The sequence below is a fragment of the Macrotis lagotis genome, chromosome X (genome assembly GCF_037893015.1).
Source record: "Macrotis lagotis isolate mMagLag1 chromosome X, bilby.v1.9.chrom.fasta, whole genome shotgun sequence".
NCBI lineage: Eukaryota > Metazoa > Chordata > Mammalia > Peramelemorphia > Peramelidae > Macrotis > Macrotis lagotis.
Genome location: NC_133666.1, coordinates 648,779,156 through 648,804,243, shown reverse-complemented (window position 1 = coordinate 648,804,243; position 25,088 = coordinate 648,779,156). Strand labels below are relative to the sequence as shown.

The 25,088-nt window shown below is 39.0% G+C and overlaps 1 long non-coding RNA gene across 1 annotated transcript in view; it reads left to right on the top strand.

Annotated features, from left to right (window-relative positions):
* LOC141501042 (uncharacterized) overlaps positions 1-25,088 on the top strand; it is a 44,396-nt gene that overhangs the window by 10,220 nt on the left and 9,088 nt on the right. The window lies entirely within an intron of this gene.

The window sequence follows — 25,088 nt, the reverse complement described above, 5'->3', positions numbered from 1 at the left end:
AAAAATTGCTTAATTATCATTCTCAATGAGATTTGCTGTTAATAAAATAATAAGCACTCAGATCATTGTGAATTTTAAGGGGAAGACCATCTATAAAGAGATGTCACCAAGGGTAAAAGAAACCAGGTAGTGAATTGAACCTTGTAGTCAGAATGAGGTGAATTCAAATACTGAACCAGGTTGTGTGACCCAGGGTAAGCCACTTAACCTCTCTCACACTCAGGTTCCTCATCTCTAAAATGCAAATAAAAATAGCACCACCTTCTGAGTGTTGCTATGAGGATAAAAAGATATGAAAGGGATACTTTGGGAAAACTGGAGATGTGTATGAACTATGGCTGAGTGGAATAGAAATAGGTGAACAATTTATTTAATGAAGACAATAAGGTAAAAGTAAAAAAGTGCAAAGGACTTTAAAGCTCTCATTACTAATGACTGCAGAATAGTGATTCAATGCTTCCCAATGTTGGGATGGTGATGTCTGTCCTTCATTCTTGAAGATGACCATGACATCGGGAAGGTGATGTCATGACAAGTGAATTGGATTTGAGGGGAGACTGTGCTAACTTACTAATTCATTTTCTCCTATGGAGCCATCTGGGCTCCATATGAATCAGGACGACTCAAGATGGCCCTGGATGCAAGACGATTAGTATTAAGTGACTTTGGACAAGTCACTCGGCTAGTAAATGTTAAATGTCTGAGGCTGGAGAGATGATAGTTAGGAAGAATGGTTGAAAGTAGTAAGAATTTGCAAGCATAAGCAGTATGTTGATTTGCTTTGCTTGAATAGACAAGAAGCAAGTGGCTCAGTAAATAGATAGCTGACCTGGAAGCTAGGGATATCCTTGGGTTCAGGCACACTATTGTCTGTATGAACCCGGGCAAATCACTTAATCTCTCACTGCTCTAAGCTTCAATTAAGATATTAAATTGTGAAGAAAAAAGAGTATAGACTGAAATATGCTTTTTTAAATAAAGAAATGGGTACCAAAACAAAAAAAAAATTGTAAAGAAAGTGGTCCTGTATGATATCATAGGTCTAAGAAGAGTTTCTGTCAGGGTGGAAGGGAACAGAGTGGGTGGTATATGAGAGCAATGCCAAAAAAAAAAAATCAATGAAACATAAGAAAGTAAATACAAAAAAAAAAAAACAGAACAGAAGAAAGTTCAGAAAAGGACATAGCCAAACAGATAGGTCAGTTTCATTATTCTCACATTACATTTGTGAGAATTACATTTAATATCCCTAGAAACTAAGGAATTTACATCTCATATGCAATCCTTTTTTATCTTCTTTGTTTATTGAAATGCCAATGTTTGTTGATGTTTAAAGTCATAATAAAATTGTTTTTTCTTGAAAAGAAGAGCCACAGAACACTGATCAATGAAATGACCAATCAGGACTTCAGAAGTCTGAGATGAGATGACCTTCCCACCTCTTGGCAGAGAGATGATGGACTAAGGGCATAAAAGATATAGAGGGAGCAGCTAGGTGGCACAGTGGATGGAGCACCAGGCCCTGGAGTCAAGAGAACCTGAATTAAAATCTGATTTCAGACTCTTAATATTTACTAGCTGTGTAACTTTGGGCAAGTCACTTAACCACATTGCCCCATAAAACCAAAACCAAAACAGGAGATTGTTGATGGCCACTTGAGCAAGTTTGGGTTAGAAGGTCAGTTATGACTTAAAAACCTAAGCTCTGGTGACCACCGAGCTGAAGGCTTTCCATGAAACTCTGATTTGATAACACAATTGTGTCATTTGTGGCCTCACTTGTTGATAGCTCTGTTCTGGAACTTCTTGACCTGAGTTACATCCTGCCAGGTTACATCCTGACCAAATTAGAGTTACATCATTGTTTTCATCTTGTATGCTAATTTTGTGGTTTTCTACCACTACCAATAAACGACTCTGCTAGTTGTCCTGCTAGCACCCCCACCCAAGTGTACACATGTTTCTTTTCTCTCCTGAGCTGAATGAATCCCCTGATGAACAGGAGAACTCAACAGGAGATATGAATTTTCAATGTTTTGTATTGCTGTGCTTGACTATACTTACAAGTAACCTGGGAGGGCTTCTGTTGATGTGGGTGGGTGGGGGAGGTGTGGATAAGAATAGAAATGCCAAAAAAAAAAAAAAGAATAAGATTAAAGAACATCCATAAAATATGTTTAAAGCATTTGAAAACCAAAAAGTTTAGAAGGGGATACAAAAGAGACAATTATGATATTAGTCAAGAAAACATTTATACATTTAAATTCACATTTAAAGAAACAAACTATCTGGAACAAAATTTCATGATTTCCTATGCAATCCTCAATTTCTTTTTTGTATACTGAAATCTTCATAATAAATAATAATAACATCTAGCCTTTATATAGCACTTTAATGTTTTCAAAGCATTTTTCAAGAATATCTAATTTCGGGGCAGGTAGGTGGCGCAGTGCATAGAGCACCAGCCCTGGAGTCAGGAGTACCTGAGTTCAAATGTGACCTCCGGCACTTAATAATTACCTAGCTGTGTGTCCTTGGGCAAACCACTTAACCCCATCGCCTTGCAAAAACTAAAAAAACAAAAAACTAATTTCATCTTTAACACAGTGCCTGGGGCATGTTATTTGTTTTTCAGTTGTGTGTGTGACTCTCTGTTACTTCATTAAGGGTTTTCTTGGCAAAGATACTGGAGTGATTGGCCAATTCCTTTTCCAGATCATTTTACAGATGAGGAAACTGAGCCTAAACTGGTTGAATCACTTGCCCAGGGTCTATCAGCTAATCCATTGTAGTACCCTCCAGCTGCCTGTCTGACCCATAGTCAGCACTTAATGTTTATTGACTGACAGATCGATCCTCAAAATTCCTCTAGAAAGTAAGAGCTAGGGGCAGCTAGGTGGCGCAGTGGATAAAGCACTGGCCCTGGAGTCAGGAGTACCTGGGTTCAAATCCGACCTCAGACACTTGATAATTACCTAGCCGTGTGACCTTGGGCAAGCCACTTAACTCCATTTGCCTTGCAAAAACCTTAAAAAAAAGTAAGAGCAAGCATCAGTCATCAAAACTGTTTGGTATTGGCTAAGAAATAGAGTGGTGGACCAATGGAATAGACTAGGTGTAAAAGCAGGAGAGGATTATAGTAATCTGCTGTTTGATAAACCCAAAGAGTCCGGCCACCGGGATAAAAACTCCCTCTTTGATAAAAACTGCTGGGATAATTGGAAGTTAGTATGGAAGAAACTTAGATTAGACCAACACCTCACACCCTTTACCAAGATAAGATCCAAATGGTTACAGGACATAGACATAAAAAACAATACTATAAGCAAATTAGAAGATCAAGGAAGGACTAGTCTACCTGTCAGATCTATGGAAAGGGGAACAGTTTATGACTAAGGAAGAGTTAGAGAACATCACAAAAAACCAATTAGATGATTTCGATTACATTAAATTAAAAAGTTTTTGCACAGATAAAACCAATGTAATCAAGATCAAAAGAAAAGTAGTAAATTGGGAAACAATCTTTACAACTAATGATTCTGACAAAGGACTCATTTCTAAAATATACAGAGAACTGAGTCATATTTTTAAAACAAAAAGCCATTCCTCAATTGACAAATGGTCAAAGGATATGCAAAGGCAATTTACAGATGAGGAGATCAAAGCAATGCATAGCCATATGAAAAAATGCTCTAAATCATTAATTATTAGAGAAATGCAAATTAAAGCTTCGCTGAGGAATCACCTCACACCTCTCAGATTGGCCAGCATGACCAGGAAGGATAATGATCATTGTTGGAAGGGATGTGGGAAATCTGGGACACTGTTACACTGTTGGTGGAGCTGTGAACTCATCCAACCCTTCTGGAGAGCTATTTGGAACTATGCCCAAAGGGCAACAAAAATGTGCATACCCTTTGACCCAGCAATACCACTACTGGGTCTATACCCTGAAGAGATGAGGAAAAAGGGTAAAAACATTACTTGTACAAAAATATTTATAGCAGCCCTGTTTGTGGTGGCAAAGAATTGGAAATCCAGTAAATGTCCTTCAATTGGGGAATGGTTTAGCAAACTGTGGTATATGTATGTCATGGAACACTATTGTTCTATTAGAAACCAGGAGGGACGGGATTTCAGGGAAACCTGGAGGGATTTGCATGAACAGATGCTGAGTGAGATGAGCAGAACCAGAAAAACACTGTACACCCTAACAGCAACATGGGAGTGATGTTCAACCTTGAAGGACTTGCTCATTCCATCAGTGCAACAATCGGGAACAATTTTGGGCTGTCTGCAAAGGAGAGTGCCATCTGTATCCAGATAAGGATCTGTGGAGTTTGAACAAAGTACAAGGACTATTCCCTTTAATTCGGAAAAAAAAACCCAGATGTCTTATTGTTTGATCTGGTTACCTCTGAGAATTCTGTTCTCTTTAAGGATATGATTTCTCTCGCAACACACCCAAATTGGATCAAGGTACAACATGGAAACAAAGTAAAGACTGATGGAGTGCTATCTGTGGGGTGGGGGTGGGGGAGGGAAGCAAGATTGGGGGAAAACTGTAAAACTCAAATAATATCTTTAATAAAATTAAAAGATGAAAAAAAAGTAAGAGCTATTATTATTCTCATTTTACAGATCTGGACAAGGGTTAAGTGACTTGCCCAGGGTGACATGGCTAGTAAGTGACTGAGGCTGTATTTGAATTCAGGTCTTCCTGACTCCAGGTCCAGCTTTTTATACTACCTAACAACCTATGTTTGTTGGCTGATGATTATTATTAAATTCATAATAAATCTTTTTAATTTAAGAAAGATTAATAAAAAATTAAAAAAGGAAAAGAACTGATTACAAACATATGGCCCAGGTTAGAAACTCAAGGGTGGGCCTAGAGGTGATGGGGGATTTCCAAGGATGTTTCCAAGGGGTGTTTCATGGTTAGGCCAGTGCCTTAGGAAGGTCAACTTGATAGCTGAGGGGAGGAGCAGTTGTGTTGAGTAAGAAACAGACAAATCAGTAAGATATTACTTTTGGTGACTGAATTTGTCTTTTTTAGCTGGAAGTTTCCTGGTTTGGCAAGAACCCAAGATGGTGGACCAGACTAAGGGGAAAAAAAACGAAACTAAAAGCTCTTCCAATAGCCCTTTCTGTGCTTTGGTATTAATACCAAACTTTCTCAATTAAGAGGAAAATGTTCCTGTTTGGTCTTACTGGTCAGCCTAGGATGCTCTGTTGAAGAATCACAAAGCAATTACATATAGGAACAAATTTGAGAAACCCATTGTTTATAAGCAACAGTATGACCAAACAATCAGTTACTCAACCCATTCTCTTCCTTGATTCCCAATCCCTTGAAAGGTCAAAGTCAAATGATTCCTTGTTTCATTAGAAATGACCATTGATTTAGAAATCATGGTAGAATGAATGAATGATTGAATGAATGAATGGCAAAGCATTTATTCAATGCTTATTATGCACCAATCTAAATTTAAAAATATCAACAAAAAAAACACCTCAAAGGGTATTGTAGCATATATACACACACACATATATATGTACATGCACATACAAATATATTTCCCTAATTACATGTAAAAACAACTTTTGACATGTCTTTTTTAAATTTTGAGTTCCAAATTACTTTTGCCTTCCCTCTTTCTATACTCATTGAGAAGGCAAGCAATTAGATATAAAGGTTTTATGTGCAATCATGTAAAACATTTCCATCTTAATTATGCTGTAAAAGAAAACAGACCAAAACAGAACACACTAAGAAAAAATAAAGTTTTAAAAAGTATGATCTGCATTGACTCTTATCAATTCTTTCTCTGGAGATGGATAGAATTGTTCATCGTGAATAATTTAGGATTGTCTTAGATGATTATTTTGCTGAGAATAGCAAAGCCTTTCACAGTTGATCACCATACAATATTCCTGTTGCTGTGTACAATGTTCTCCTGGTTTTGCCCATTTCACTTTACAGCAATTCCAAGTCTTTCCAAGTTTCTCTGAGAGCATCATGTTTGTCATTTCTCATAGCACAATAGTATTCCATCACAATCATAAACCACAACTTTTTCAACCATTTCCCTAATCGATGGGCATCAAGGGGACTTATGTTACTTATAGTCTTATAAATATTATACATACCTAGTTATTCCTATGTTGTTTTTTTCTCTTTGTATCCTCAGTCCTTATCACAGGGCCTGGCAAACAGTAAGTACTTAATAAATGTTTGTTTCCTGGCTGACTCTGATATGGAGAGACAAAACATACTGGCAAGTGTGATGGCCTGGAGAGCTGTTTTTGTCTTGTTTATTTTACCTCCTTAACATCTTTTTCTGACACTTCTACTCCTCTAGTGCAGATGGATCTGCTGGCCTCAAGTCTCTCCCCAATCCAATACATTTTCCATTCAGCCATCAATATGATATTGCTAAGGCACAGCTCTGACCATGTTACTCACTTCACCTCAATCTCTCTCTTACCTTTCCAGGTTTCTTACACCTCAATATCATTCATGTTCTTTTCAATCTGGCCTTCTGGCTGTTGCATGAACTTGGACTCTCTCTCAACTCTGTACATTTTCTCTGACTGCCTCTCTTGCCTGGAATGATCCCGGTCCTCACCTCTGCACCTGGCTTCCCTGGCCTCCTTTAAGTTCCAGCTAAAATCCCATTTTTTTTTTTTTTTGCAAGGCAATGGTGTTAAGTGGCTTGCCCAAGGCCACACAGCTAGGTAATTATTAAGTGTCTGAGATCACATTTGAACTCAGGTCCTCCTGACTCCAGGGCCAGTGCTCTGTCCACTGTGCCACCTAGCTGCCCCTAAAATCCCATCTTCTACAAGAAACCTTTCCCAGACCCTCCTAATTATAATGCCTTCTCTCTTTCAATTATTTATCATATATAATATATATATATGTATATATATATATATATATATATATATATATATATCACACCTGTTGCTTGTTGCTTACCCAATAAATTGTGACCCCCTCATAGGTGGGAATTGTCTTTTGCCTCTTGTATCCTCCAGAACTTAGCTTAATAGTGGATACATAGTTGATGCTTAATGAATGTTTATTGACTGACAGCACTCAGTGTTCTTATTAATAATGAATTCCCATGAATAGAGCAGCTATGCAGTACAGTAGATAGAACCCTGGGACCTGGAGTCCTTGGGCTGCCTCAGTTTCTACATCAATAAAATGAAGACAATACCAGGACCTACATCTCAGGGTAGGTATGAGGATCAAATGATGATGATGTTTGTTCACTGTTTTCTCAAAGAAGACCATGACATTAGGGAAGTGATGTCATGACATGCACATGAATGGGATTTGAGTGAGGGGTGTTGTGCTAAGTCACCAGCCTCACTTTCTCCTCCAAAGTCATCTGTCCAGTGATCAGATATGAAACAGGACAAGTGGAGATGGCTCTGGATGCAGGACAGTCAGGACTAAGTAACTTGCCCAAGATCACACAGCTAGTAAGAGTCAGGTGTCTGAGGCTGAATTTGAACTTCTGTCCTCCTGACGCTAAGGCCATAACATGTCCTAAAATGACATAATAAATGTAAAGTGCTCAACACAGAGTCTGCCATATAATAAGCATTATATAAATGTTAGCTATCATTATTTGTCATTATTAATCATCCAGTAAACTGCTTTCAGCAAGGGAATGTCTTCCTTAGAATGTAAGCTCCTTGAAGACATAAGCTACATTTCTTCTCCCTTTTATTTTATTTTGACTGACACATAGTTAAGTGCTTATTGCTTGACTAATCGAGTCTGAACTTGGAATCAGGAAGACCTGAATTCAAATTCTGCCCCAGATATTTATTAGCTATGTGACCTTAGGAATGTCACTTAACTCTCTTTGCCTCAGTTTTCTCATCTGTAAAATGGTAATAATAATAACAATAGCACCAGAGTTTCTAGAGTTGTGTGAGGATAAAATTTGTCTTTTCTCATTTTTTTTTAAATGAGGCAATGGGGGTAAATGACTTGCTCAAGGTCACATAGCTAGCAAGTATCATGTGTCTGAGATTGGATCTGAATTCAGATCCTCCTGACTCCAGGGTCATAACTCTATCCACTACACCATGTAGCTGCCCCATGAGATACTTGTTTTTTTTTTTTTAGGGGTTTTTTTGCAAGGCAAATGGGGTTAAGTGGCTTGCCCAAGGCCACACAGCTAGGTAATTATTAAGTGTCTGAGACCGGATTTGAACCCAGGTAACCCACACTCCAAGGCCGGTGCTTTATCCACTACGCCACCTAGCCGCCCCCCCCCCCCGAGATATTTGTAAAAGGCTTTGCAAAGCTTAAAATTCTGTTAATAATAATGGTAATAATAATACCAATGATGAATGATGATAAAGATGATGATGATACAATGATCACAATGATGATGATCACAATAATGATAAAAAAAGCAAATAATAACAAAGCAAAGAAGAGATACACATTTTGGCAGAAGGGTAAAATAACTCCTGGCATTAGAAACTCATTCTCCCTTGGGACAGTCTCATATTAGTTAAACTTTGGTGCCCTTTCCTAGTAGGCAGACCACTCAACTAGGTTCCAACGATAAGCTCCTTCCTTGAGTCCATAGTTGGCATTTCTCCCCTTTCTCAACTGACTGTCTTTCCACATCTGTAGCTGTCCTCCATGTGTTTTTCTACTCTTTGTATAGATGTTGTCCTTGCCATCATCCACCAGCCATTCCAGGCACACCAAAACAACAGTCTGATAGGTTCCCTAGGACCTCATCTTTCAGAACTCACAAATGGCCTGCCAGACTTAGACACAACATCACAGAACGCTTATTTGCTTAAGATAAGGAAAGAACAAAGACAAAAGAATAGTCATGTGTTCTGCAGCTACACATAAAGGCTGGCTGACTGGTAGAGGGAAAACCCATCCCCTCCCCCAGCTGGCTCTGTGGACCAGCTTGAAATAGTTCATGTGCTTCACAGGCAGAAATAGAAGAGGAGAGCTCCAAGAGTCCAATAGCTTGCTTTAAAAAAAAGCAAACCACAAAGAAACAGTAACAATGACCCCACATGGCCAGCTCTTCCAGCTCAGCAGCCCCTTAGGGGACTTGTCATCATCACACAGTACAACCACCGCAGACATGAAATAGGCTTCCCCAATCTCCCCTTTATGGAAAAGGAAATTTCAGTGCCTGTTCCACAGAACGGTCCCCATAGGTTAATTTTACCTATGCCATCATTACAAATTTTTTTTTTGTCCGGATTGATGTTGGCGTCCTTGAAAGTAATTGTGAAGTATTCATTAGAGATATGCAAAGTAAAACAACCCCGAGATACCACTTTACAACCTTTCAGATTAGTTAAGATGACAGAAAAGCAATGTTAGAGGGGAAACCTGGAAACCTGGAACACTAATTCGTTGTGGAGTTGTGAACTGATCCAACCATTCTGGTGAGCAACTGGGAAGTAGGCCCAAAGGGCAATGAAACTGTGCATACCTTTTCATCCAGCAACACCACTACTAGGTCTGTATCCCAAAGATCACAGAAAAAGGAAAAAGATACACATGTACAAGAATATTCATAATAGTTTTTTGGTGGCGGCAAAGAATAGGAAATTAAGGGGATTAGAGCACCAGCCCTGGAGTCAGGAGTACCTGAGTTCAAATCCAGCCTCAGACACTTAATAATTACCTAGATGTATGGCCTTGGGCATACATTGCCTTGCATAAAAAAAAAAGCAGACCGAAATTAAGGGGATGTCCATCAATTAGGGAATGACTGAACATGTTGTGATATATGAATATAATGAAATACTATTGCTCTATAGGAAATGATGAGCAGGTGGATTTCAGAAAAACCTAGACTTACATGAACTGATGCTGAGTGAAGTGAGCAGAACCAGGAGAACATTGTACCAGTAACAACAACCCTGTATGATGATCAGCCATGATACTTAGCTCTTCTCTGCAATACAGTTCCATCTAAGACAATTCTAAAAGATCTGAGAGGGAATATGCCATCCACATCCCGAGAAAAAATTATGGAATCTGAATGCAAATCAAAGCATATTATGTTCACTTTTTAAAATTGTTTTTGTACCTTTCCTTCTCATGCTTTTCCCCTTTTGATCTGATTCTTTTTTCACAATATGACTAATATGGAACTATATCAGATTACTTGCTATCTTAGAATGGGAGGAGGCAAAGGTGGGAGGGAAAAAACTGGACAAACATGAATGTTATAAATTATCTTTGGGGCGGCTAGGTGGCGTAGTGGATAAAGCACCGGCCTTGGAGTCAGGAGTACTTGGGTTCAAATCCAGTCTCAGATACTTAATAATTACCTAGCTGTGTGGCCTTGGGCAAGCCACATAATCCCGTTTGCCTTAAAAACCTAAAAATAAATAATTAAATAAATAAATTATCTTTACATATGATTAGGAAAACAAACAAAATAATTAAAAAAGACAGTAATACTAAAGTTTGGAATGTACATGGGTTTGGGGAGAAAGATAATGAATTGTGTTCTGACTGTTGGTGAACAACTACAATGGGCTGAAATTGGAACTCAGGAAAGATAATAAAGCTGTATGATGAGATGACTAAGAGGGTAGAGAAAAAAAGAAGGCCCAGAGTAGAATCTTGGGAGATACCCCTAGTTTGTAGAAATTACATGAATATCCTACAAAAGAATGGTTAGACAGAATGAGAGTACTAACATGAAAACCCAAAGAGAATATTCAAGAAGAGATGATCAACAGTATCTCCTGTTGCATAGAGGTTAGGAAGAATAAAGACTGAGAAAAAAATCATTAGATCTGATTTGCTCCTACTTGTCTGATTTCTCTTCCTTATTCTCCTTTCATTGATGTTGTTCAGTTATGGCAGATGCATACAGGTCAAGCAGGTAATAAGTGTTTAAGGTCAAATTTAAACTCAGGAAAATGAGTCTTTCAGACCCAGGCACTTTATACAAAATGAAGTCACCTAGCTTCCCCATTAATAAACTAGAGGAGGGCAAACCAAATGGTGAAGAGCTTTGAGCCAATGTCATATGAGACTAAATTGAAGGAGCTGGGGATGTTAAGTCTGCAAAGTCTCAAGTGAACAATGCCTTCTTTCTTCAAGTATTAGAGGGAGTGTCATGTGAAAGAATTAGATTTGTTCTGCTTGGCCTCAGAGGGCAAAAATAGAGGAAATGGGTGGGTGTTGAAAAATAAGTAAATTTAGGCTTGATCTCCCCCAAATTTTCTAACAATTAGACTCAGTAGACCCAGTGGATTGCCTCAGAAGGTCTTCTGTTGTATTGGGGGAAGGTATTCCCTTTTGGGGAGGTATGAGTTGGATTCAATAATTTTCAACTCTAAAATGGTGATTCTGGAACTAGAGCTCAAGAAGAAATCTTGAAAAAGAAGAAAAGAAAAATACTCACTTAACAATTTTTTCTTTTTTTAAAATTAGGGATTGAACTTTTCAATACACAAAGAACAGACAAGAAAATTATGTGATAAATGAGAGAATTTGTTACCCTTTTTAAAAAAAAGTGTATTTTAAACTTAACATGGTAGTAAAAAAAATTGTCCTGCTTATCTGTGCCTTCTTCTCAGTTACAGAATTTTCAAATATCTAATAAATTGCTGAGCAAGAAAGATTAAAAAAAAAGAAGGAATCTAGGGCTCTTAATGAAAATTGGAGAACCATTTATTTTGAAATGATCCTTCACCTAGAAGATGGTCACCTCCCTGAGAGCCAGTGTGCTCTACAAAGTTTGTAGGCCTTTGACTTTTCAGTCATGAGAGTTTATAGAAAATTATGTTAAAATTTGTTTGCCCAGAGAAGTTCATCAGTATTGTACATCAGTTTCATGTTCATGATGGTGTGTTTGTCTGGAGTCTGGATGGTTGATGATGTTCTCAAGATTTCCCAGTGAAACAAGGTTGTGTCCTTGCTGCCATGCCTTTTAGCATGATGTTTTCAGCCTTGTTATCAAACACTTTATCTGAGGATGTACAGGTCAAGGTCAGCTACCATACTGCTGGTAAATTCTTCAAACTGCAAAGGCTACAAGCCAAGACCAAAGTGTTGATATACAGTTTTCCCTTTGCAGATGATTGTCCACCCAGTGCCAGCCTCTGAAGTTGAGAAGCAAAAATTCTCTACTTGTGCTAATTTTGGCCTAACAATTAACATCAAGAAAACCAGGTGTTCCATCAACTGGCACCACCTAGCCATATGTGGAATCATTGGTTATAGTGAGTGGAGAAGTTCTGAAAACTGCTCACTCACTGTTTCTGGTAGTATATTTTCCAGGGAGGTACACATTATTAATGAGATTGGCACAAACATTGACAGAGCTAACTCAGCGTTTGGGAAGTTCTGAAAGTGTGGGAGAGAAAAGGTATTAGATTGACTACCAAACTGAAGTTCTACAGAGCCATGGACTTCATTTTTTTATATTGTGGACAGTCTACCAGCACACAATGCCAGGAAATGGAATCGCTTCCATTTAAATTGTCTTAGGAAGATTCTGAAAATCACCTAGCAGGAGAAGACATCAGATCCTGAGGTCCTTTCTTTTTGGTTTTATTAAGGCAATGGGGTTAAGTGACTTGCCCAAGGTCTCACACAGCTAGGCAATTATTAAGTGTCTGAGGCCAGATTTGAACTCAGGTCCTCCTGACTTCAGAGTTGGTGCTCTACTCACTGTGCCATCTAGCTGCTCACTTAGGTCCTTTCTTGAACTAAACTGACAAACATTCAAATGATACCACAGAGAGAACAACTACAATGGGCTGGTCATGTTGTTTGAATGCCAAACATACACTTGCCAAAAGAGAACCCACACAGGGCAAGTGGTCATGATGGGGTCAGAAGGAGTGATACAAGGTCACTCTCAAAGTCTTTTCAAAACTTTGGAATTGTTTATGCAGCATAGAAGACCCTGGCACAGGACCACCCAGCATGGCATGCCCTTATCAGAGAGGGTGCTGTGCTCTATGAGAAAGGCAGAATTGAAGCAGTTCAAAGGAAACATGAGATGGACAAGATGAGAGCCTACCCCAAGTGTTCATATGAACCATTAGTGCCTGACTTGTGATAGGACATTCCAAGTTCATATTGGTCTGAACGGCCACAGTTGGTCACATTGTAAACTTGTCTCTAACATAGGGATGTCATTTTGGTCCTCTTTGATAAGGAAGAGCCATGTAGAAGAGATGCTTGGACTAATGGAAGTTTGAAATTGTTTAGAAAGGAAGAAAGAGGGGGTGGCTAGGTGGCGCAGTGGATAGAGCACTGGCCTTGGAGTCAGGAGTGCCTGAGTTCAAATCTGGCCTCAGACACTTAATAATTACCTAGCTGTGTGGCCTTGGGCAAGCCACTTAACCCCATTGCCTTGCAAAAACTAAAAAAAAAAAAAAAAGGAAGAAACAAAGAGATGGAGAGACAGAGATAGAGACAAAGACAAAGAGAGTGATCTCTACTAAAGGGAGAAAAGAACTCTGAAGACAAGAAAGAGTCTTGGGAACTACTCATAACTCAGAATAAGAATAATGACTCAACCATGGAGAATAAAGGACAACTAGGAGGCACAGTGGTTAGAATGTCAGGTTTGGAGTCAAGAAGACTCTTCTTGATCCTGAGCAAGTCACTTTACCCCTATTTGCCTCAGTTTCCTCATTTGAAAAATGAGTTGGAGAAGGAAATGGCAAAACATTCCAGGATCTAGGCTACGAAATTCCCAAATGAGGTCATGAAGAGTCAAATACAACTGAACAACTGAGATTTATTAATATCTTTTCTAAACCATAACACCCAGAACTGAACATAATTCTCCATGTGGTCCTGAGAAAGGCAGAGTACAAGGCGGCCAATATATCCTTATTTCTGTAGTTGTATCCCTCAATTAATGGATGTATGAAAAAGCAATTATTTTTATAAAATTTATCTTACTTTATTTTTAAATTCAATTTTATTTTATTTTCAGAACTGAATTTTCTCTTCATTTCCCTCCCTTCTTCATAAAAAAATTATAAAAACTCCATTATACAACATGATATTTGACCTTCGTTCTCAAAAAAGACCATGACATCAGGGAGGTGATACTATGACAAGCACATGAATTGGATTTGAATGAGGGGGTGCTCTGCTAACTCACTAGTGCTCTGCTAGTCTCACTTTCTCCTCTGGAGTCATCTGGGTCCAGTGACCAGATATGAATCAGGACAACTGGAGATGGCCCTGGCTGTGAGGCAATTAGGGTTAAGTGACTTGACCAAGATCACACAGTGAGTAAGTGTGAGTGTCTGAGGTCAAATTTGAACTCCCATCCTCCTGACTCCAAGACCAAGTGCTCTATTCATTTCATTACTTAGCTGCCCCCTCCATTATATGTATGTATAATATGTATAGTCAAGTAAAAAAAATTTCACATTGGTCATGTGCAACAAACAAAATCATCAGAAATAAACCTTAATCTGTTCTCTGAGACCATCATCTTTCTGTCTGGGGGGGGTATGATGTCTCTGGAATTGTGGTTAGTATTTTTATTGATTAGAGTCCCTAATCTTTCAAAGTTATTTGTCTTTATTTTTATTGTATACATTGTTCTCCAGGTTCTGTTTACTTCACTTTGCATAACTAATACAAGTCTTCCCAGGTTTCTCTGAAATCATCCCCTTCATGATTTTTAATAACCCATTAACATCCTATTACATTTTTTCAATTTGGGGGCACCCCCTATTCCTACCCTTTGCCACCAGAAAAAGAGTTGCTATAGAAATTTTTGTACACACAGGTCCTTTCTCTCTTTCTTTGATCTCTGACAAAGCATTTGTTAAACTTAAAATCATATTACCTCTTTTGACTTCCATGGTGTTGGTTCATTAAAACCGCAAGATTTTTTCCAGAAATTCTACTGTCAAACTATGCTTTCCCAATTATGTATTTGTGAAGTCAATTTTTTTGGAACTTAATTGTAAGTGCATTTATCTCCATTAAGTTTCATTTTAATGAATTCAGCCCAACATTCTTCCCTATCAATATTTTTTGGATCCTGTGTCATCTAGGAGGTTAAGTAGCCCTTCCCATTTTTTGGCATCTGGAAATTAGATAAATATGCCTCCCATACCTTTATCCAAGTCATTCAGAAACATTTTAGGCAACATAAGTTCAAACACAGATGGCTGGGGGAATCCACAGGAGACCTTCATCTGAGCTGATAACAAATGAATAATGAAGAGTGTTTGGGTCTGGCCATTCAGTCAGTCCAAATCCTTTGAATAGTAATAGGGTTTAGACCATGCTTTCCTGTCTTCTTCAAAAGAAAAGCATAACACTTATCATAACTTGATCTATATATGCAACACTCACATTACTGGTTGTTCTGTCATTTCAATTGCATCCAACTCTTCATGACTCCATTTAGGATTTTCCTGTTAAAGCGACTAGATTGGTTTGCCATTTTCTTCTTCAGTTCATTTTACATTTACAGATTGTAATTTCTTGTTCATCGTTTATGGATGAGGAACAGGGTCACACAGTCAATAAGTGCCTGAAGCCAGATTTGAACTCCAGAAAATGAGTCCTTTTGGGGGGGGGGGGCAGGGCAATGAGGTTAAGTGACTTGCCCAAGGTGACACAGCTTAGTATTATGTGTCTGAGGTCAAATTTGAACTCAGGTCTTCCTGACTCCAGGCTGGTGCTTAACCCAATTAATTGCCTGGATCCACTGGTTTAATAGCCTTTAAATAAGGAGACAAGGTTAACTTGGCATCACCTTTACTTGATGAAGTCACGATGGCTCTTTGCAATTGCCATCTTTTCTAGGTTCAACATCACTTTAATAAGCTGTAACTCCTAACCAAATTGGGTGCTCTATGCTGCCTGAGGAATGTGATTCTAAAGAGAATGCTCTCTTGTCCTTGTGAGGGTTAGTTAGTGCAAGAGTTTTGGAGAGAGTTCATCTTTGTCTTCAGAGAGGACACACAGGTGACTATCTTGGAGACCCATGGGGACAGGGGAGGCATAGCCACATGGCAAATATGTGGAGAAAGTGACTCCTCAATATGTCCTGGTTTCTAGTTTGCGTCCTTGAGAGACTTCAAATCTGACCTCAGATACTTTCATAATTACCTAGTTGTGTGACCTCCTTGCAAAAAACTAAAAAAAATGAAAAAACTTGTGTAAACATGTGCATGATGATTAAACAAAACAGATTTTTGCATTGGCTTTATTTCCCCCCCCCCCAAAAAATCTATATTTCATTAAGCATCTTAAATCCATTACTTCTATCAGGAGGTGGGTGTCCTCTGGAACCATGAATGATTTTTGTATTGATCAGAGTTCCCAAGTCCTTCACAACTGATTGCCTTTATAATGTTGTTATTATATAAATGATTCTCCTGGTTCTACTTGTTTCACTCTGTATCAATTCATTCAAGTGTTTACAAATATCTCTGAAATCATCTCTTTTGTAATTTCTAAGGACACAGTGGTACCATCACATTCATATATCATTATCTGTTCATCAATTTCCCAAATGATGAGCATCCCCTTGTTGCCTGTTTTTTGCCACTGGTTTTTTCCTAGTGTGTGTGTGTATATATATATATATATACACACACACACACACATACATATTTATCTTTCATGTGATTCCTTTCTTTAATCACTTTGGTGAATAGGTCAAGTATCACTGGATCAAAGAATATATCCATTTAATGATTTTAGGGGCACAGTTCCAAATTGATTTCCAGAACAATTAGTTCAGTAACTAGTTCCAGAACAACAACTCCATCAATACCATAGCAATATGTCTGTTTTCCCACATTCATTTTCAACATTTGTGATTTTTCCTTTTTTTTTTGTCATTTTTGTCAATCTGATGGGTGGGAGGTAGAACCTCAGTTTCTTTAATATGCATTTCTGAGGATGGCTAGGTGGCGTAGTGGATAAAGCACCTGCCCTGGAGTCAGGAGTAGCTGGGTTCAAATCCGGTCTCACTTAATAATTACCTAGCTGTGTGGCCTTGGGCAAGTCACTTAACCCCGTTTGCCTTGCAAAAGCCTAAAAAACAAAAAAATAAAAAAATATGCATTTCTGTAACTATTAGTGACTTGGAGCAATATTTTTCATATAGCTGTTGAGAATTTGGATCTCTTTCTTTGAAAACTGCCTGTTCATACCTCTAAAAATTGAGCAATGGCTATTCTAATAAATCATTTAAGTTTTTTTTCCAGGAAAACATTTTCCCAGTTCACTGGACTATAATCTGTGAATTCAATTTTTTTCCTCTTTCAAAAATTCAGACATTGTCCTTCAGACTTGCATTGAGTGTATGGGGTTTGTATTTCTATCACTGGGAAGTGACTCTATTTTCAGATGGTTTATTTTTCTCCTGGAATGGTAGGGGAAGGAACTTGAAGGATACCTCTCCACATTTCATATAGTTTGAGATAATGAAGTGTTCCCAAAGGAAACAGCAGTGAACTTTGGGGGGGGAGGGGAGGGGGAGGAGAAATCTAAGGTAGAGAGGAGACTAGAGACTTGTCAGGTTGAAGAGGGAAAGGAAATCACACAGAAGAGGAAGGAAAGATAAATGGCAGCTGTCCATTTGGAGTTCATCCTGGAAAGAAGGTAGCTGATGCTCTTAAGAAAAAAGCTACTTGTTCTGACTTCTAACTTCATCATTCAACCAAAGTTACTTCAAGTTACCAATGATATTGTTTGTAGGTTGTCCTTCACTTTGAAAGAGTACCAATGATGGCACCAATGACTTGCAAGTGAATTGGATTGAAATGAGGCAAAGCCGTTCAGTCACCAGCCTCACTCTCTCCTCTGAAATCATCTAAGTTCCAGTGGCAAGATACGGGCCAAGACAACTGGAGATGACCCCTTACCAATGACCTGGTTGCCAAATTTAATGGCTCTCCCTCCCCCTTCTAAGGGTAGAAGCCCTATTTAGATTCTCCTGAGAATGTCTTTGGTAGTTGACACCGGACACTGTTGCTCATTCTCCCCTGGATATTCTCTCCTCTGGGTCTTTGTAACATTCCTCTTGGTTCTCTTTTCTATCCGACTGCTCCTCATTCTCTTCCAAAAGAGCTTTATCCACGTCTTGTGACTCTACTGTGGGTGTTTCCCAAGGCTCTTTCCTGCCTTCTTTTTATAGTCACTTGTTGACCTCATCAACTCTGCTGGGTTTAATGATACTTTATGTAGATGATTCTGTGTATCTCTGTCTCTGACTTCTTTCTTCTCCAGTTGTAGTCCTCCTGGGAGTCAGTTCCACACCACCATCTGCTAATTTGGACATTCCAAACTGCATGTATTGCTGGCATTTGAGACTTTAATATTATCAAAATCACAATTTAATATTTTCCCCTGTAGAACTACCCTTCTGAATGAATGTTCTTACCACAAAAGGCACTACCAACCTCAGTACATTAATTTCCTAATCTGGTTGTTTTCATTTTCCCCAAAATTTCTTGGGGCACATCCCCTCTCTATTCATTACCTCACATAAAGGTCCTCACAACCTCTTGCTGGACTTCTGCAATAGGTTTTTTTTTAAGTTTTTACAAGGCAGTGGGATTAAGTGACTTGCCCAAGATTACACAGGTAATTATAAAAAGTATCTGAGGCTGGATTTGAACTCAGGTCCTCCTGACTCCAGGAATGGTGCTCTACCTACCTATCTACTGTGGCACCAGCTCCCCCTTTCTTTTTTAAAAATTTATTTATTTTGAATTTTACAATTTTTCCTCTAATCTCACTTCCCTCCCCCCACCCCCCACAGAAGGCAGTCTGTTAGTCTTTACATTGGTTTCATGTTATACATTGATCTAAGTTAAATGTGATGAGAGATCATATTAAAGATAACAGTCTTTGTTCAAACTCCACAATTCTTTCTCAGGATACAGATAGCATTTTCCATTGCAGATACCGAAGAATTGTCCTTGATGGTTGCACTTATGAAAAGAGCAAGTCCATTAAGATTGATTATGAACCCCATGTTGCTGTTAGGGTGTACATTGCTTTTTCTGGTTCTGCTCATCTTGCTCAGCATCAGTTCATGCAGATCCTTCCAGGCTTCTCTGAATTCCCATCCCTCCTGGTTTCTAATGGAACAAGTGTTCCATAACATACATATACAATTTGTTCAACCATTCCCCAATTGATGAACATTCACTCAATTTCCAATTATTTGCTACCACAAACAAGACTGCTATGAATATTTTTGTACAAGTAATGTTTTTACCTTTTTTCATAATTTCTTCAGGGTACAGACTCAGTAGTGGTATTGCTGAATCAAAGGATATGCACATTTTTGCTGTCCTTTGGGTGTAACTCCAAATTGCTCTCTGGAAAGGTTGGATGAGCTCACAACTCCACCAACAATGTATTAGTGTTCCAGATTTCCCACATCCCTTCCAACCCACCCTCCCCACTGCTATCAATGATCTTAAAGCATAGATCCAAGTATATCACACATTCACTCCATAAAATCCAGGGCTGATAAGTCACTTATAATTCAGGGTGAAATTTAAATGACTGCTTGACATGACCCACTCAACATCCTATTTTCTATCTTTATATCTTTTCAGTCGGTCCGCCATGCTTGGAACTCCTCCCTTGTCTCACCCTCTCAGAATTCCTAACCCTCCTCCAATGATCTGCTCAAGAGTTACTTCCTACATGAGGCCATTTGTGATCTCCCCAGCTGTCTGCCTCTCCCCAAATTTATTTTGTATAGAATTAGTGTCTATTTAAGATGTAGACATGTTACTTCTCTGATAGAATGTCAACTTTTTGAAGGCAGAGACTGATTAATGCTAGGGTCATTGAAGTTCCTATCACTACTGTATCCTGCCTTTTTATCTGGCTTTAACAACTGTTTCCTGATCTCAGTGATTTTCTCTTTCTGTTCAGATGATCTGTTTGTTATACACTGATGACAGTATCATTTCTGTTGGAGCCACCATTAACCTTCAACCAAATGCTCTTTGCCATACTTTTAATTTCTGGGTTTTCTCACAGGGTAGGAGCTGGCTCTTGGACCTACAGTTCTTGATTCAATCAAGACAAAAATATGAACAATCCTTTCCCTCAAGGAGCTTCCATTCTCATCAGAGAAGTTAAGGCTTAAAGGAGAGAGTAAAAGTGAAGGTGAGGAACACAAGGTGTAGAGACTCAATTTCCAGTAAGATAAAGCAAGAACTCATCTATTGGAGAAATGGGACTCAAAAGTGGAATCTAAGGTTAGGAGAGGGGGAATGAATGAGGACAATGGCCTGAATGTAGGCATCATGGAGGTAGTTGGGAGCTACATTTATCAAAGCCCACACTTCCATTTTCTCATCTTTTCTTCTGAATATGTAGACCCTTTCAAAGATATTCTAGTCATGGACCTCAAGGCCCAAAGGAGGGAGTCCCATATAGTCTCCTATCTACAGTATGACTCTGAGACTGGCTCACTTTCTGCCATATCATACCCATTTTACAAAAGTGTTTTCACTATTGGTCTTAGACAGAGTGAGAAGAATTCTCAGACCTCCAAGCTACCAAATCCAATAGGAAGGTGCTATGAAATTTAATGGCCATTTTGTACTGTGCAGAAGGGAACTTTAGGTTAGCATTTATATTTTTCCCTGCTGAGAGTGATGAACACGTAGATGAGGAAGCAATTAGCTACAGACATATTTGTGTATTTTTGTTCCTATTTGTCCTTTTCCTGGAAAAAAAAACCCATGAAATCTCAGAAGAGACAGAAGCCTCCTTAGGTTGAGCCCCTACTCAATCTACCTGTTTCTTCAACATTCTACTTCCCTCGATTATCTCTGAGAAATGCACTACCACAAGACATTCCATTTTATTTTTGTGCGGCTCTAATTGTTGAAGTTTTTCTTTATACAAAGTGGAAACATGCTTCTCCCCATCAATACCAGCTTTACCCTCTGGAGATATAGAAGATAACCCCTTCATCCCCCTGACAGTCTTTTATACTTGAAGATAGTACAGTATTCAGGCAAAACATTGCATTTTCTAAGAGCAGCAGATTAGGTGCTCATTTTTCAGGTTCAGAAATCCAGTCTCAATTGGCCATTTGCAATGCCCAAGGGATTTGGTGGTGCAGGACTTGAAGACCCTGCAGATGTTCATTGTCCAAGGATATCATTTACAAAACCAGACTTCTGGTCTTTCCCTTTCCAGGGTTATTCCTTACAATTAGGAATTTTGCCACAATTTCCAATCTTCATTTTTTTGGTTAGTCTCTTTTAATTGCTAAACTGTTTCTAACCCTTTACTATGGTGATCATTTCAAGAACTATTCTGACCAAAAGAGCGATGGTGTGATCAGTCAGTAAAGACTCAAGAGACAAAGAACTGACTTTTGGTATTTCTTTATTCCTACCCCAGGAGATGAGTTAAAAAACTTACTAGACTTGTTGAGCCAGAATGTTGAAACTGGAGCTAATCCAAATTTAATTTCTATTAGAAATGACCCTTGGTTACCTTTTGCCTTGACTCTCAATGCTTCTTATCCTAACAGTATATAACAAAACAGACTTAGAATTAGTCCATCAAGGTCCTATGCTTCACGTACAAGATCCCTGGCAGAATTAGAATGCTGTTTGCTAATATCTACTATGCTTTCCATTTCTTGGAATAGAGGAGAGTAGCAAGTTATCTTTGACAAGAACTGTTGTCTGATCATTTCAGTTGAGTCCAAGTCTGACCCCATATCTTGGGGTTTTCTTGACAGAGATACTGGAATGGTTTGTCATTTCCTTCTTCAGTTTATTTTGCAGTTGAGGGTCTGAGAAAACAGAATTAAGTGAGATTGTAAAGTATCTGTAACTGGATTTGAACTTAGGGAGATGAGTCTTCCTGACTCCAGGTCTGGTGCTCTCTAGCTATCCAGGACAAGACTACAGATCTAAAGCCGTGTTACGATAAGAGCTTTAGTGTATCATTTATTAGCTCTGAAACTGGGCAAATCACATTCCCCTTTCTGGGGTTCAATTTGTCCACTGTTAAAACAGCAATGGCCTCATGGCTTCAGAATGCCAATCCTGACTGCTCCTTCCTACCTGGGTGATGGAATTTTGAGTAGCAAAAGATGAGATAGACCTTCAATGAATGCAACTTTACAAGCATGTAAACAAACACTACCAGGAAGACCCATAGAGTAATCAAGGCCAGTGTTGGCATCAGAGGAGAACTAAGCGGGTCTTCCTGGTAGTACAGGGTGCACACTTCAATTCCAGTCACTGTGAGTTGGATTTGCTTAACTATTTTTCTTCCTTATAAACATGTGGGTGGGGAAGGGGGTTAAGATGTCATAAACCAGTATGAACAAGACTTATTTTTTAAAATAAATGTGAGGACGGATTAGATGATCTCTAAGAACCTTTTCCACTCTGAATCCTGGGATTCTGTGTCTAATCTCTCTCCTCTGAAGTCCTTCCTTGGCTAAATATTTTGTGCTCTAAGTAAGGTGCTGACCTTGTTGATATCCTAAAGTCTTTTCTAACTCAAGACATTTAGATTTTAAATGACCACTCAGTAAGAGCCTTACCAGAAATAAAATCTGGAACCTGAATACTCCAAAGCATCTTATCATTGTGAATATCGAACAGGTCCCAACAATTTACCTTCCCATACCAGGGTAATTTATTCAAATGTTTATAGATACAAAAACACATTAAAAGAAAAAAATGCTTACAGTCACCCTCTTTATAAGTGTATCAGCACCAAACACTACAAATTCCAAACAAGGGGATGAAAAGCTTCACCTCTACATGGGACCTCGTCCCTGAAGGATTCTGGGACTGCTCAGCAGGTGGCTTCCACATTCCACTTCCATGTCCTCTCACCATCCCCAAGCTGTCCCATACACACTGTCTTCAAGGTCCGTAATACTGTGGTCGATTCAACTAGTAATAAAAGCAGGATGAGGTGGGACAAAAATGGCAATTTCAAAGTTTACCCTGGCAAAAAACTGAAGGCAAGTCCACTGCTGAAATGGCCCCCAAATAGCTGGAAAGGTCAGCAGACAGGTCATAGAAGGAATTGAGAGGCAATCCCCATGTAAAAATACAAAGCCCCAAACACTGAATATGGCAGATTGACAATTGAGAGGCACAAAGTCATTACCAGTTCTTCCTTTCAATGGCTTTATCTCTTAAGATGTGTAGAGCTGGGGATTTCTAGGCCCAAAGGATTAATGTTCAGTCAACAGCCCAATAATAACTTTCCCTGGAGAGTACACGAGTCGGACACCTGTAAAAGTTATCGTTCTAATGACAAAAGCATTTACAAGGCAAACTGGCCCAATGATCATCCTATCCCCAGAGGGTCAGGCAGCAGGTAGATCTGCTTGATATTTGTGCTTTGATCTAAAAAAAAAAAAGATAAACTTCCCTTATTCTGCCCCCCTTTCCCTAAATCCTCCTTGAAGCTTAAAGTCAACTCTGCTTCTCCTCAGTTACCATGTTTGAGGAGGACAGGTGGGGAAATGAGGAATTATTATTCTTGTCTTCCCAGTGAATTCACCAATTGCAACTTCAAAAGAGTGGAAAGACCATTAGAAAACCCTCCAACAATATAGAACTGGGTAATGATCCCCAGAAGTAGCTTTCATGTATTCCTCAGTACACACAAGTTTTGCCAACAAACCCATTAAGATGGGCATCTTAGACACTTGGTGGTGAATGCCTTATCACCAAGTCACAGCAGTCATTCAATTCCCCCTTCAATATAAAAATGAATTCATTGCTGGATCTGACCAATGGTGGTGATCATTTATAAAAACAAGTGGAGGAAGAGGTCAAGACTCACAGGGAGCAACAGTCAAGATCAAGAAAGATCATGATGAAAAAAATACCCTATCCCAATGTCTACTTTCTGAAAATTGGCATAAACAGGGGATAACCAGGAATCTTGGGCATTTCACAAATACTACACTTATACTAATGTAGATTTGCCTTAGGTTGTTTTTTTTCTGTACTAGCAAAAAAAAAATTATAACTAGAGAGACAGAAGGAAGAGTACCATGAAAAGGGCAGGCAGATTCAAATCTGGATTAACACTAAAACTTCATGAAAAATTACCTAATTTTTGACAACTCCCTCAGTCCAGACAAAAATTTATTGTTTCAAGAAAGCAGACCTTGGCAGGGAGCTTGTCTCACAGGCATCATAACATATGCTTAGTAAAAATCCTGAAAACCACCACCCCAGGAGATCCAGAGTTAGTTCCATACTGTCCATGGTCTTGTCCTTCCAGTGCCTTCTCAGATTTCACCCTCTGTGGGCTAGAGGAGAACTCTACAAATTGGCACATCAGATCATCCTCCAGAATGGATCTCACAACTTGAATTTTGGGTCAGAAACTGGGTGAGTGGAGGCAGCAAAGCCGTCTGCAGAGAAAAGCTCGTGTCGCCAAGAGAGAAGAATGTTGGTTTCAATTTAAACATTCCAAAGGAAAGGAGAACTTGCATCTTGAAGCAGGCAACATTTGACTATGGAGAAGATAGATGTGCTCCGAGTCTTTTCACCTACTAGTCACTCTGCCCCTGGACAAAGTCCTTAATGCCCCCACCCCCCCAGAGAAGTGGCCACTGTAGCTGTCAACCAATGAGAATGTGCCCTTCTTCCCAAGGCACTCTGAGGCAAAGAACTGAGAGGTTTGGGGGCAGGAGATTGAAACATCATGACCTCTTTTTCAGGCAGTTTAAGATTAGTGTGTTTAGACACCCAAGTTACAATATCTCTTTGGAAATGCCTATGGCTTTCTGAAGAGCTAAACAGGGAAAATGTCTTTCAAACAAAATTCTTAAGTTGTTAGATGGACTCACATTAGGTGGCCCTTAAGGGGTAAGATACACTAACCCATCATGCCTGAGGAAGCCGTTTCTCCTCTGTACTAACTAGTACAAGTTCACCTCCCATTTCAATTCACCAAACATCTGTTTTGTCACTTGTTTGGTGAGGGGGGCCCCAAGTTTTCCTGGTCTGTAATTCTAATAATCTCACTGAACTGCCCACAAGATCATAGTAGAGTCTACAGGTGAGAAGTG